The sequence below is a fragment of the Natrix helvetica genome, assembly GCF_964273705.1.
Source record: "Natrix helvetica genome assembly, chromosome: 2".
NCBI lineage: Eukaryota > Metazoa > Chordata > Lepidosauria > Squamata > Natricidae > Natrix > Natrix helvetica.
The window spans coordinates 129,759,540-129,775,446 of NC_138552.1; the positions used below are offsets into that span (position 1 = coordinate 129,759,540).

The 15,907-nt window shown below is 36.6% G+C and overlaps 1 long non-coding RNA gene across 2 annotated transcripts; it reads right to left on the reverse strand.

The window, feature by feature from the left end:
• Window positions 1-3,474: 3,474 nt before the first annotated feature.
• Window positions 3,475-9,696, reverse strand: LOC309387973. Of its 2 annotated transcripts, none has more exons than XR_014174702.1 (3): window positions 9,537-9,696; window positions 3,660-3,796; window positions 3,475-3,511 (listed from the first exon to the last, which is right to left on the reverse strand). It is a non-coding gene; the product is annotated as an uncharacterized lncRNA (long non-coding RNA). The 2 variants fall into 2 exon arrangements; XR_014174703.1 differs by having other exon boundaries at window positions 9,521-9,696.
• Between the last annotated feature and the right edge of the window lie 6,211 nt (window positions 9,697-15,907).

Genomic DNA, 15,907 nt, shown 5'->3' on the forward strand with positions numbered 1-15,907 from the left:
TCATCTATCTATCATCTATCTATCTATCTATCTATCTATCTATCTATCTATCTATCTATCCATTTGATGACTAAATGCCATATTTCATTACTCCTATTTGTTTAGACAGCAAAAGCTAACTTCTTACAAGAAATGTGTTGTGCTAAACAAAGTGGCTTTTTAGCTGTTAATGGATTTAGTTTACCATCAAAAAAGAGGACTATCTTTGCAAATAAAATACAGATGGTTATGTAGCAATGTAAGTGCATTAAGTTTTTGAAGCTTCTTCAAGTTGTTTTCAAACTTCTCAGAGTGAAAGGGAAGGGAAGGTTCTACAATTTATTTTAATTTTACATTTTATTTATTTATGTTTATTGTTGATTGAGTTTATTTTAAGTTTTTGTTGATATTTTTTTCAGAGTATATTTAAATGGGCAGAATGGATAGATAGTTTCTAAATGTAGTTGGTGATGGAAATCATCCTGCAATTTTCTCTGGGAGTTTGATTCTAAATTTTCTCTTATTAAAATATGTATTTAGTCCTTCAAGTAAGCAGCTTTATATAACCATATGATACATGTGCTTTCTGGTCTTTTTGATCAAGCGGTGCCATGATAAGCCATTGGATAAACTTATCAAATATTCTTGGATGAATGACAATTCCAGTCAAACTGTTCTTAACTGCTTATAGTTATTTTAAGCATTAAATATAATTTTCAGAACTGATGTTGGTAATCTCATGCAAGACCAAATGCTTTTTAAAAACATTGTTCAATTGTGCAACAAGAAGCCAAAATTGTTGACTTGAGATAATTCAAAGCAAAATCTGCTTTTTCTGGCTATTCTGAATCCACTATATATAAGCACATTTTGAAAACCTGCAAGAGGAGAATTTTGTGTTAGAGAGACTGACCTCTCCTCCATTATAGCTGCAAGTGGATGGAAAGTGGGCAGGATCTGATTTTCACTGCAGTCATAGAAATTTGTTGCCAAAGCACCATTAACTGCAAGGAGTTTGTACACAGGGAATTAAGATACCATTTGAGACACAGATGTATGGTGAAAACATCTGTGAAGAGATGACAGCGAGCCTCCTCAGAGGAATCACTGCAAGACAGCTTTTCAATATGGCACCATGTTGTTATGGCAGCTGCTAACAGGCATCACAGCCAAGAAATCAGTGTTGGAGTAGAGAAGATAGATAGACAAGATTGAAGGATGCCTGCAAAGAAATCCGTCTCTTTGTAACATTGAGGGAAAGCCTGAAGGAAACCCCTAGATCTTTTTGAACAGCAGCAGTGTCAAAAGAAGTCAGATACTTTCAAACCATCCAGAAGCAGTTGATATAGCAGATAGAGATGGTTTATGGTATTTTCCATGCCCGCTAAAACTGTTTAAGGATGTTTACTTATATAGTGTGTATTATATGCCCATGTAGTATGGTTGCATTATTATCCTTCTCAACTTTTATACTACCTTCTTTTATTGGAATTGTATGATTATATTATTTTGTTGCTTTTGTGCACACTGAGAACTTATGCACTAGAGATAACTTTCTGGTGTGTCCAATCATACTTGGTCAATATTCTATTCTATTCTGTTCTGTTTTATTCCATTCCATTCCATTCACAAAACTGTGTATAAATAAGCAGGTGAGGTTCAGCAAAACAATAGATATACACTGATAGCATTCTACCCACTGTGGTGATATCTAAAAGAAGACTAAAATCCATTGTCTTTGAAAGATTTTTTTTTTTTTGCTTCAGGAAGAGAAAACTGGAGGGAATTTGGCTGATATGTGAATTGTGGGAAAAATGCTTTTGCTTTTAATAAAGTCCAAAGTAAGTCATATTTACTTAAATAAAGACTTACTGTATATTTATTTCATATTTAAATTTTTAACTTTTTTTTTCTTCTGTTTAATTGCATCCAATTCCAAGAGACTGCCTGAATAAATAACCACAATTTTCTTGGCAAGGATTTTCAGAAGTCGTTGGTGCAGATATAGCCTGGTAAAATTAGCACCAACATGAGATTGGTATACCACAAACATGAAAAGAGGAATGCACTTGCAGAAATAGACTTCTGTTGGCCTAATGCAGATTGACTCCACTCCTTGAAGAGAAGTCTATCTCTGCAAGTGCATTCCTATGCTCATGTTTGTAATATGACAATCTCACTCTGGTACTAATTTTACCTTTATTGCTATTCTCCACATTGCTATTTCTTAATCTTGGCAACTTTAAGCTGCCAAATTTCAGAAACACTGCTCCAGAACAAGTTGGCAGGAGATTTATTTTGTTGAATATTTAAGTCCAACGTCTTCTTTTGCCCCAAGAATTATCCATTGTTGGAATGCTTAAAAAACAGGCAGACTTCTCTGATAAAGCAAGGATCCAAACACTCGGGCCACAGCTTACTACCAGGCCATGATCAATTTGCAACTGGACTTTGGGAGCAGTGGGACGGTGCACATACACAGCTTAACTTGTGCAAGTGACAGACCAGTGTGTATGCACAGACTTCCACAGCTCAAGTTGCGCAAGTCAAGCTGCGCATGTATATGTGTACACTGGTCCACCACTTGTGCAAGTTGAGCTGCACACATCCATGCATGCACATCAGCCCACCATTAACATGACCTGGTTCCCCTTTCCCCCACTCCGCTAAGCTGCATAGGTTGGGGACCACTGTGGTAATGCATCTCTCTACTCTTTCACATGTCTAGAGAGCCTGAGTCAGTTCTTTTGCCAAGCCAAAGGCATCATATAGATGTATTTATACATCAGGTGATAAATAATTAAGATTAAAAGGTCTAATGCCTCCATCTCCACCATAAACATATGCAGTTGCAGAAATACATACTATGTACGGTACTTTTTCTGAATATGCAGATTGGCTAACATTTAGAATGTTATTTTGAAAACACAAACAATCCTAGAATGGTTTTTCTGCCTCCTTATTTAGAAAAAAGGGTCTAATACGTGCTTATATAGCAAGTTCTTACTTCTTCTATTTTTTTTAGAGAGAGAATACACTACTACTATCAATTTGCCTCTTGGCTTGGACAATGGTATTTACTGTGATTTGCTGCAATAATCATGATTAGTGCTGCCTTTTCTTAAAACTGTTTTGCTTTCCATTATGCAAACTCAGCTTTTCTTCAGGAGAGCTGCAATGCTGGCTTTAATTAAGTTTGGGAAAGGAGAGCCTGACTAATTTAAAGATTATTAGTACAAAATCCCATCTAGACTTGGAACATAAATGTGAAAATCTGAGAAATAACATTACATACATTCACCAAACCAATATATTTGTGGAAATGTAAAGTTCTAATTGAGTGAATATAATCTGCTCTCAAAACACGCCATCCTTTTGAATATGTGTAATGCAAATCTAATTCAGATGATGAGATCATCTTTACCTCACCGTAAATATCTGTAACACAGCATTATGTTTTTTGGTACTTGTCACAAAGAGCTCTTACCTCAGATCTCATACTTTGTTGATAGATTTAATTCATTCAGTAACACTATAAAGAAGAAAAAAGAAAGAGCTGACGGTGGTTTCTGAAATTAAGCTGTATACTTACTTTGAGACAAATCCCACCCCTTCACTCACAAAGAAGCAGTAAACATTGTAATCTTCTTTTAAATGCAATTAAGCAGAACTTTCCTTACATCAAAAACTGACATCTTTCTTGGCATCCCTTTTTCAGCAACCACGAATGCCATAGCCAATCTTCCTTCTCAGTCTTCGCCTAGAGAACTGATATTTCTAAATTGTTTTCAGATTGTATTGGTTCGATCCCGACTTCCTGAAACATAAAAGTAGACTCAATCCAAGCAATGGGACAGTAACACTGCTAGACCTGCATAGCAAAACATTGGATGAATAAATTTGCAGTGATTAACAGCTGCCTAAGGAAGCAAATAAGGTACTGATTCTGGTGCCAAATTGGGATGGTTGGGGAGATAGTTAGATGAGAAGAATTGACGTGAATGGTAATTCCACCATGCAGTCCAATGTTGCTATGTCCATCATTAAAAATGAACAAAGTTAATGCAGATAGTCCTCGATTTACAACCAGACTTCGGGCAAAAGTACTTACAAATTGGTTCCAAAGTTCCAGCAACTGCCCCTCTGCTGTTTATGTGACCGCATTTCGAATGCTCAGCAACTGATTTGCATTTACAGCTGTTTGCAGCATCCACAAGTCATGTGATTTCAGTTTCCAATCCCCCTCCCCAGAAAACCGTCATTTACTTCTGGTAAATGGCAAAAATGCCCCATAGTGAACAATGGGTTAGTTTACTGACCACAAGGTTCATTTCATGATCACAGCATTCACTTAAATGCCACATTTGCTTTACAACAGCCACGTTCATTTAACAACACACACACACACCCAAAAAATTAGATTGGGTCAGTCATGTGGATGACCTGCTTTCTGACTGTCACAGCAGGCTCCATTGTGGTTATAAATCGAGGACTACCTGTAAGACTTGGCAATACAATTGTCCTTGATTAAAAATGTTTGAGATTCCTGTTCATGAGAATTGGCTTGAATTATCTTTGGGTAGCACAAAGATTTGATTGAGAATACAAGAATTTCTTATGAAGTAGCTGGGTGTTCTACCGATATTTACAAATAAGGAAAGGTGAAATAAAGATAGACATTACTTATTTATGGTTAAAACAGCAAACGTAATACATTTTTAGGATTTTCATGGCAAAACAGTAAGTATTTCTGTTTCTTTATTTACACTTTTATCTTTATTTTAATATTACCATTCCACACTAAGTAATAGCTATACAAACTATTTAAAGCAAATGATGTTTATTTTTAAAATTTAGAGAGTGAAATAGTACAATAATAAAAGTTCAGGGTTACCAAATCTAAATGCAATATTTAAGGAACATTGATGATCATTGAAAGATCATTGCTTGGTGCATAAGCAACATGATTCAAATCAAGCCAATTTTTGTGGAGGTGTTGTCTAAGCACAAATGGCTAAAATATGGAAAAATGAGTATTTGTAAAATTGTCCAGAGGCTCTTAGGTGAGATTGGCAGTACATAAATTAGATTGAGATAGAGATAATAGTTAGTTAGTTAGTTAGTTAGTTAGTTGGATGGATGGATGGATGGATGGATGGATGATAGATAGATAGATAGATAGATAGATAGATAGATAGATAGATAGATGATAGATAGATGATAGATTAGATGATTGATAGATGATTGATAGATAATTGATAGATGATAGATGGTTGATGGATGATAGATAACCTGTTTCAATCTCATTTAGGAAGTATCTGAGTGTGGAATACTTAGCTTATAAGCAGGTTTAAATCAGTGAAATAAAGGGGAAAGGGAGAAAGGGAGGGAAGAAAAAGGAGACAAAAAGAAAAAGAAAGAGAGAAAGAAAGAAGACAGAAAGAAAGAAAGAAAAAGAAAGAAACTATGACATATGTGAAAAGTTTCTAGAAAAGGTGAAATATGTTCAAATATTTATTAAAAACAAAGTGAAAAAAACAAACACTTTAGAATTATTCAGTGTTTTTCTTCTACACAAATATTATACCCCAATCAAAACTACTATTATTAATCTTATAAATTATTCTGTATGACACATCATAGTTTGGAATCCATGCCATAAATATGATTAAAACCATGTAGCAAGGAACAGTTTTATAAGCACTAAAACTGTATTCAGTTAGTGTCTACTGAAAGATTTGACATTTTCTGAAAATCTATATTTATACCCTATAAGCTATTATTATAACTTTATTGTCCTGGAATAATCATTCAATAATTGCCCAATGTCTATTTCTATAATGAAGGTGTAGAAAAATATAGCCTTCCAAATGTTGTTGTACTGCATCTTCCCATCGCTTTCAACCCTGGCCAAATGGAATACAGGTAGTAGGAATTTAAACTAGACAATACCTGAAAATCATGATTGGTCAGAACTGCAACCTGGACTAAAGCGTTAAACGTATGTGCAGTTTAGCTGAATATCATCTATTGGATAGGATGAGAAGATAATGTGCAATATTTTTATAGCAAGATCAGATAGGTGACAGCTGCTGTCACTCTACTGAGATATAATAACTATCAGGTGGAGTTAGGAGAAAAAAAGAGAAATAATTTCAAGGTTAACTAGCAAGAAAACTATAGAATTTTATTCATAGAAATTAATGCATTTGCAGGCTCTTATTATAAACATTTTGAGGATGAACTTTTTACTAACTTTACAAAGCGTGATGAACTTGCCTTACAGTAAAGAAAGATGACAGAGAGTTGGAAAGAGGCCAGTACCTAAAGACTTTAAGAAACTATAGCCTGATATGTTATCAAATAATGACTACAAATTGTTCATAATGATTCTATCGGATAGACTGAAAATAATTTTGCAATAATTTATTCATGAGGATCAATGTAGGTTTTTACCTCAAAGGTACTTAAAAGACAGACATTTTGGCAGTTGGCAATTAAATGTGTTGGACATTTTGGAACATTTGGAGCAACATGATGAAAAACTAGCCATTGGATGACTGAAAGGAATATAAATCCTTTCATTCCCCCACCATTCAGTCAGAACTGAAAAAGCTTCTTGGATGAGAAGTGAAACGTCTTCAAGGAAAAACGAAGTCCAGTTGTCTTTTGAAAAAAGCACCTTTGGGACATTTTAAGTTAAGGTTTTTGCATGTGTTAGTTTTGTAGAAGCCTTTACAAGCAATTAAATGTTTATGAACAAATTAAAAGAGTGTGGTGGATTAGCTTTCAATTTTAATGAACAGGAGATGAAGATGTTAACAAAAATATAAAAATAGATCAATGAGAATTGAATAAAATGGGTTTTATGATTGAGAAGGTAAAATATCTAGGTAATACTATGACAAATATGAATTGTATGTTGTTTCTAAATAAGTAGGTTAAGACAGAATGAAATGAACTTTAAGAAAAATACATGTCAAGGTGCGAGAAATGCAAGTGTCATTGCTGAGAATTTATGTGATTAAAAATGAATGTTTTACCTACAGTGATATTTTTGTTTCAGTTTTGTCAACTCATGCACCATTTAAACACTGGTAAAGGATGTATCTAAATTTATGTGGCAGGAAAAAAAATCTCTGGTTTAAATATAAGGTGTTACCAGATGCAAAGGAAATAGGAGGAATGGGTTTACCTGATTTAAAATTGCATTTTGCTGCTTCCTGTTTGATTTTGAAGAAATAGTGGGTGTTGCTGAGAAATAAAAGGGTTTTGGAGTTAGAAGAACAGAACCTGAGATTTAGGTGGCATGAATATTTGTGGTACAATAAAGTCAAGGTTAATGTAAATTTAAAAAATCATTTAAGTTAGATATGTCATACTGAGAATATGGAACAGATACAAACCCAAGTTGTGTTCCAAACCTTTCTTGCCCTCATGTATTTTATATATGAGAAATAATAAGCAAACACAAATTCCCAATTTATTGTGAGATTATTAGAATTTTGGTGCCAGAGAGGTGTAGTTTTCAATTTATATTAATAGTTATTTGAAAGATTTAAAGTAGACAGAGGAATATACAAGTTTGAAGACTGTAAAACTGAATTTGAAATAGAATTATGTACAAATGATGAACATGTAATTGCAAAAGTGTATAAAGTTTTTTTGAAATCGAAACAAAAGAACAATTGAAAGAATCTATGATAAGTGAACTAAAAACTAGCTATAATATAAAGCTACCAACAATGGCAAAATTGGTAGCTGAAAGGATTGACAATTACACTAGGCTATATATAAATAAGGAGAATTCTTATAAAACAATGTACCGTTAGTATATGTACTAGAAAAAAATATCTAGATTGTATAAAGGCACTTCCACTTTATGCTGGAAATGTGAACAAGGAGGGACATTTTGTGATGTTTTGCGGATGTTAAAAAAATTAGAAATTTCTGGATTTAAATACAGTACATAAACTGATTCGGGTGATTTTAAAGATTAATATACAACTGAGGTCAGAGGTTTTTCTTTTGGGATTGATCAACAAACAATTGAAAAAAAAAGGCATGGAACATTGTTTTTGTACATAAGATTATCAGCAAGATTATTGTATATATAAAGAGGGAAAGATTTGGCATTGCTCACAAGAAGGAGCGGTTGGTGAAGAAGATGGAATTTGCTGACATAGCTAAATTAACCTCTTTGATCAGAGAAGAGACAGTGTTTACATTTATCTATGACTGGAAAACCTTTATGGACATTTGCATGAAACAGAAAAAAATTAATTTATGATTTATGGCTTCGATGATTAGGATAGATTACAGAGAGAAGAGTTATGTTGCAATCATAGAATCAGAGGAAAATTTAGAATTGTACTTATATTTGCAGTAAAGAAGATCAGAGGCTACTTATTTGTATCATTTTTCTTTCTGTTCTATTTTTCTTTCTTAAAAAAACAACCTTTTTTTGCACCTTTAGACTTCTTTGTTTTATTTTTTACTTCATATTTTGGGGGCTCATCTTTATTTTCCTTTTTTAAAAAAAAGTCTTTAATAAAAATATGAAATATATATTAGTGCTCTCAGTTCTTTAAGACTGTTATCCATTGACTTTGTTGATCATCGACACAAAATAATGAAAGACGGTTCTGAAAAGTCCAAGGATGCTTTAGACGGAAACAGAGGGGATAACGGGTGCTTGAATTTCACTAGCAGGTGAGAAAATTATCCAAGAAAACCTAGGCCATGGGATGGTTTAGCCTAAAACATATATGTATGCATGGGAGCAAACTGTGTGTACAGCTCCAGTGGTCCCTCAACTTTTTTATACAGCTGAACAGACCACACTTTTAAAATTGCACAGAAGGCAGCCTGTTTCACAGTGGGAAGAACTGCAGTGAAAGAACAAGCAGAGCTTTGGCTGTCTGCCTTCTTCTCTCTCCTGGACACACATCTCCCTCTATGGATCTTGGCCTAGGGATGGGGGATATGTAACAGTATTGTTGGAAGAGTTTTACAAATGCATTGCTTGTGCTGCTAAAACTAAAGGGAAAAAAAATTAAAACTAAAGTCTCTCTCTGTACGTTAAACCTTAACCTCCATTAAGATGCTTGCCAGAAGATGCACAATCGAACTCCATCATTCTTATGGCAGGCCTTGACATGTACATGATGTGATAGATTCCATATTCCTCAAACAGAGACAAGCACAGCTCAGAATGGGAAATTGAAAAAGCATAAGCTTGTGTTCAAGCCACAAAATAAAGCCCAGGCTGGCAACCTTCCACTGTCATTGTAAATATAGGGATGAGTTTACAGAGAACAAATACATCATAATACCGAACACAGTAAGTGTGCTCCTGTCCTTTCAATAAAGATCCTGAGGGTCATCATTTTAAGGATTTTGTAGTATGAAGTTTTGGGTTTTTGTATATTGTGCATATATATATAAAAATGGAAAATAGAGAAGATAACCTGACAAGCATTTATTTCTGATTTAAGAATTGCAACTTAAACTCAACTGGAATTAACTAAGATTTATATACCTTATATAATACATACATACACATACTGCATTTTAATCCATCCTGATTTCTTGACAAGTCCCTGCAGTTTTCTTGGCAAGGTATTTCAGAAACGGTTTGCCTTTGCCTCCTTCTGAGGGCTGAGAAGAGTGAGTGGTTCAGTGTCACCAACTGGCTTTGTTTCTAAGGCAGGACTAGTACTCAAGGTCTCCTGGTGCCGTAATACCAAACTGGTATTTCTAGTAGTGAGTAGTACTAGTGCTTGAAAAAACTTCTAGTGAGAACATTGGGTAAGCTGACATAGTGTGGGTGTAGTTTAGTGAAGGAAAAATAAAAGCAATCTAATACTCCTGTAATATAATACTTCAGTTGAAGACACACACACACACAGAGACACACACCTTTTAGGGAAACACTGAATTACAGCATTCTTGATGTGTGAATATACATGCATATACAATATATACATATACTGTACATATACACACAGTATCAGAATTTCCCTCTTAGGGTATATTCTAGAATGAGTGGCCTAGCCTACAGATGAAGATGCTCAACTCACACTCAGGAGACAGAGAGTTCAATCCTAGGCAGCGGCAGATGTTTTTCTATCAGGGTACAAAGAGAAAATATCTGCTGCAAACCCCATGTAGGTGTCAGGAAGGGCATCCAGCCTGTAAATGCTCAGTTCCATTCAGTCATCCTGAGTCCACTCCTATACAAGGGATTACAGGGTCATAAAAAGAAAAAAAGAGAGTAAATTCTAGAACACTATGCAAACTTTAACATGGGTCTAAAGAAAATCAACAATACAGAAATGAGCTAGCCATTGGGGGAGCGGGGGAACATCCCTCAAATTGTGTGGGGAAAATAGGATCGTCACTGAAGATGCCTTTTTACTCTTCTACCAGGTAGTCTATCTTGCCATGAAAACCAGAGGAAATCACATTTCTGAGGCCGCCCATTATTAACTTCAAAAGAGAACCCTGTTTTCTTCTATGTAGCTCATACATCTTTGATTGTGTTTTTATCTAAATGTAGACCTTTTTAATGAAGGAAGCGATGGCTCAGTGGTTAAGATGATGAGCTTGTCGATCAGAAAGGTAGGCAGTTCAGCGGTTCGAATTCCTAGCACCGTGTATCGGAGTGGGCTCCCATTACTTCTCCCAGCTTCTGCCAACCTAACAGTTGAAAGCATGTAAAATGCAAGTAGAAAAATAGGGATCGCCTTTGGTGGAAGGTAATAGCGTTCCATGCGCCTTCGGCATTTAGTCATGCCGGCCACATGACCACAGAGACATCTTCGGACAGACTGGCTCTTCAGCTTTGAAACAGAGATGAGCACCGCCCCCTAGAGTCGGGAACAACCAGCACAAATGTGTGAGGGGAACTTGTCTTTACCTTAGACCTCTTTAAGCATTTTCACCTCAAGTCTGACTAATTTCATATGTGGAGAAGTGCAGAGAGCTACAGGGAGGAAAGAACCCTGACAATGAATTATTACTAGGCATATCCCTACAATATGCAACAGGTGCTTTCCACACATCCACAGCAGCATTTCGAGGTGTATTTCATCTTTAAATATTACTGAATTTTTCTAATAAGACAACTTTGATGTTCCTTAACTTTTTCTCCTTTCCAACTTTGAAAAAAAAATGCATTCATTTCATGTTTGGCTTTAGCAACCAACATACAGATGAAAACGAACAACAAGCTAGCTGTGCTTGAAACAGCCTAATTTTAAGTTCTATAGAAAAGCTTTTGCATTATTTAGCATTAACAGTTTTACAAGATGAGAGTCAAGCTGTGAAAGAGAATGGGGGAAAGAGCATTCATTGCAACATTTTCAGAAGCCCTTAAAATGCTGATTTTCACACAGTAAATCCACAATTGTTGAATTGTCTGCTCGCTTTTTCAAAGGAATGTTCTCTGCCCGGTTGCAGCCTGCTGTGGTCAAGTATGATGGAAATAAAAAGCGTTGTTAAAGGGTGACTGAAATGTATTCCCACTATTGCTGGCCAATGTTGGTTTTACATGAACCAGTTTTGTTGGAATACAAAAGCATTAGGAGACAGTAAACTCTCTTTCAAGCTTGCTAAACTTTAAGTCACTTCTGCTGTCTTGGGTGTTACTGCTGATTATCTTCCATTCTTCTCAGTGCTAACTTTGGGTGTATATTAACTCTATCCATGCCAAGTATGAAATGCTAATTTGCTAATATAAATGCAAAAGGCTCTTGCAAATTCAAAATAATACAATACTGCCTCCTATGGAAAAGAAGTTAATAAAACATTTTTTTTTCCCTAGATGAGAAGCAGTGGGCAAACTTTTGGCAGCCAAGAATTGAATAACAGAATAACAGAGTTGGAAGGGACCTTGGAGGTCTTCTAGTCCAACTCCCTGCTCAGGCAGGAAACCCTATACCAACGGTTGTCCAATCTTTTGTTAAAAACTTCCAGTTGTGAAGCATCCACCTCATTCCACTGATTAATTGTTGTAACTGACAGGAAATTTCTCCTTAATTCTCAGTTGCTTCTCTCCTTGATTAGTTTCCATCCTATACTTCTTGTCCTGCCTTCAGCTGCTTTGGAGAATAGCTTGTCTCTCTCTTCTTTGTGGCAATCGCTGAAATATTGGAACACTGCTATCTTGTCAACTATTCTATTCAAAGATGATGAGGATTTCAAAGTGGATGGATTCTTACTTCTGAATCAGGCTGGAGCTTAAAGGGGAATTTGGGGGGGGGTCTTGTCTTTTTTCTCAACTGTTTGAGGTCCTATGCTTCAGTTTTCATCTGTTTTCTTCTTCAGAATACCAGGGATGAGGCTATGATTATACTGTCAAAGGGCCAGAAAAACAGGTTTTGGAAGCTACCTGGTGTCATGGTGTCTATCCAGGTCCCAAATGTTGGAGTTGGACTCTTGTGAGGACTTCATCCAAACATACCCTTCCTGCTCTGAGAATAAGAGCAAACGAAGTATATTGAATTGTAAAATAGATAGTTCCCAAACACCCTTTTTGTAAGCCACTGCAGTTACTCAATGAATTATCCCAAGAGAGCCCTTTTGGAATTTCCTGGATATAGAGAATCTAATGTTCTCAGAGGTTACATCCTTTATATGCCTCTCACCCATAGTTGGGCAGAGATCTGCATCCATTGTTGCAGACACCCTGCCTCTGTCTAGATACCCTGATGAATGACTGAGATACCAACAGAACTTCAGGAAGCTTCCCATTTGGATTCAGTACATTTCAGAGGAACTCTACTGTAATTCAGACGGTTATAGAATCAACCTGAATTGGATTGTTTTCAGGATTAGTCCAATGTAATGTTTACCTTTAAGATGCATACTTACACAAAGATAAACTTTGTGTAATTCATTGAGTGAATGAACAAACCAAGTGCTGCAGTATTTAATGTACACGTAAGGTTCCTCTCGCACATATGTGCTCGTCCTGACTCTAGAGGCGGTGCTCATCTCCATTACAAAGCCGAAGAGCCAGTGCTGTCCGAAGATGTCTCCGTGGTCATGTGGCCTGCATGACTAAATGCTGAAGGTGCACAGAATGCTGTTACCTTCCCACCAAAGGTGTTTCCTATTTCTCTACTTGCATTTTTACATGCTCTCAAACTCACTCCCTTACGCAGCGCTAGGGATTCAAACCGCCGAACTACTAACCTTTCTGATCGACAAGCTCAGCATCTTAGCCACTGAGCCACAGCGTCCCTATTACATGATTACAAAATCAAGTAATCAATACATGATTATTGCTTTACCTCTTTAGTTTTTGTAATGTTTATTTTTTTTTATTTTTTTGCTTTTGCCAGAGATTAGTAACCATAAAATGGCATTATCCTCAACCATAAAGAAAGCCAGCAAGGAAGCAACCATCTAGCTAGCATAGAAGAAAAGGATTAGAAGAGTGGTTATCTAGTCATCACTCCACCCCACCCCACCGCATACCATTTCAAATGTTCTTCAAGGGTCTTGCATTATGCAGCACTGTGGTTCATTCATTCATGCATATCCACAGAGACATTTGTAGCCTCATTTCTCAGTGTCAACATAGGATGGGCCTTTGGTTTCATTCTCCTCTGTCTTGAACCCTGACTAAAATAGCTATTCTGCAACGATCCCGTGCAAAGGGACAGATCTTTTCAACTCTTTTAAGAGGTTTCCTAAAATGAATGTGGCTGGCTGAGGAGACCAATTCTTTTGGGGGGGAATGCATTTTCTACCCGGTCGAGCGTGACAGAAACAAAGTGTTGCTTACGATAGTTAAGAGGGGCTTCCCTGCTGCTTGGGGTGATGTTCTTTATTCGAGGGGCCAAATCTGTGGGACAGGAAGCAGCAGGAAACAGACAGGGTTCCCCAAGATATATTCAACTTTATGTCACCTCTGATACTGAAGCCATTCTATTAGCCCTGTTTGGAGTAAACTGATATTATAATAACTAATCTCAGCAGGGGCCTAACATGCAACTTGAAACATTTTTGGCATAATCACCGAAAGTCTGCGGACATGCGAAGACTGAGCCTTGATTCCCACCCCTAAAATAAACTAGATTGGGTTACTGCTGAAGTCAGGCTGCCATAAGCAGGTAACTGAGCAGCAAATGGCAATGAGAGAAAAATATTATTGTCAAATGTGGCTGTTAGCTATTAAAGGTTTGAATGTTGCCTTCAACGAATTTCTTTTCTGACCTTTAAATGGTGGTGTCTCAAAGGGACATTTCAAGCTAGTCTTGCAATCCCGGGGAACCAACTCATATGGTTGAGAGTGCTTTCACTGAGTTCATTCTTCCCTCCCTACTGCACATCTGCCTCTGCTGTAGAAATATTGTTCCTTCCGACAAATATTTTCACCTGCTGAATTAATTTTTACAGTAAATTCCCACTTTGCACTAAGCTGCACAGCATGTTCCATAAATGCAAACATATTGCTTCAATCATGCTCCAGTCACTGTTCTTAGTGAAAAATGAGATGGGCATACACACCATGCTGAGCTGAAACCCAGCTAAGATGTTCAAGAATGATCTCTTCCTTAAAAGTAAGGAACAGAAAGTCCAAAAGTGTTCCGAAACTTGGAGCCACTACCAAGGGATGAGTTGCAATTTAGCAGGAAAAGTACATTTGGGACAGATTGAGGAAGCTTAAATTAACTAGGATTTAGGTAATTAACTTTAGTTCCGTTCAGTTCAATGGATGTATTCCAAGAGTGATAAATCTCAGAGTAAAGATACACATTCAGGTTTCAGTTAATCAGCACATTTCCAGTCCTAGTTGGTTGCCAAATGACAGTCTTTGACGGGAAAATATTTGACTTTTTTGGGGGGGTACTGATGGCAAAATATGGTTGGTTTATCCTTGCCCCAAGCGTCACCTGCTTCTAGTGTCATGTGAGCATTCCAAAGTCAGGATAAATACAGTCACAATCCATAATGTGTAACCCGAGGGGAGGGGACAAATCAAAGTGCAGGACTTCCCGTGAAAATCCAAGCATAATTGCTTCCTAGCCATGTGTGTTCCAGGTGCAATTCTTCATTCAGCAGCTCTTATGACCCCTTGCTTTTATCAGAACTCAGGGCTTGCCTTCATGTTTAGAGCCTTCTAAGCAGATAATTTGTGGAATTTGGGGTTATGAAGCATAAATTCAGGAAGAATGACAATGCTCATGTCCACACAGACAACTATAATCCAGCTGCCAGCAAAAAATGTGAGTGAATAAGACAAGTGAGAAGATTGTGAATGGCAGAGGCTCATTTGAAATGTCTCCAGATCAGTTGAAAAGCAACCTGTATCAAAAGAGAGGTTTATGTGTCTCACAAAGAGGAGCCAAAACACCTTTCACTATTCGGAAGGAGTGAATTGTTTTCATTATATGAAAAGCTGTTTTACCTCATTCTTGTACTCTACGTGTACAGTTACTTTATATTTCATAAATCAAGAATTCTACAACATTTAATATCAGTGCTATTTTATCCCCCATTTGTCTGCTCATCTTACACAGGTACCTCAGAGGTTTTGCATGTTTATCCCAGAATAGTCATGCCAAAGCTCAAGTTTTAACACTCTTTCTTTAAAACATATTTGCAGCTTAATTTATATGTCCAGGTTCAATGATCAATATCAGATCCTGGGAAACTGACTCGATTTTGCCCGTGGAAGTGGCCCCTTTCTGGTTCTTGCCTGGATACAATACAATCTGTAGAAACAAATATGCTCCACTGAGTGATCCTATGGGGTGGGATGGTGATGAGTGGGGACCCAGGAAATTGTAGTTCTTTAAATATTAAATATGATAGTGTTTGAATTTGTTAGAATCCACCCATGGAGGGCAAATAAGCCTTATCCCTTGCTTCTACGTTTGCAGTTACTATTACAGTTTTCTATCCCACTAGCAAA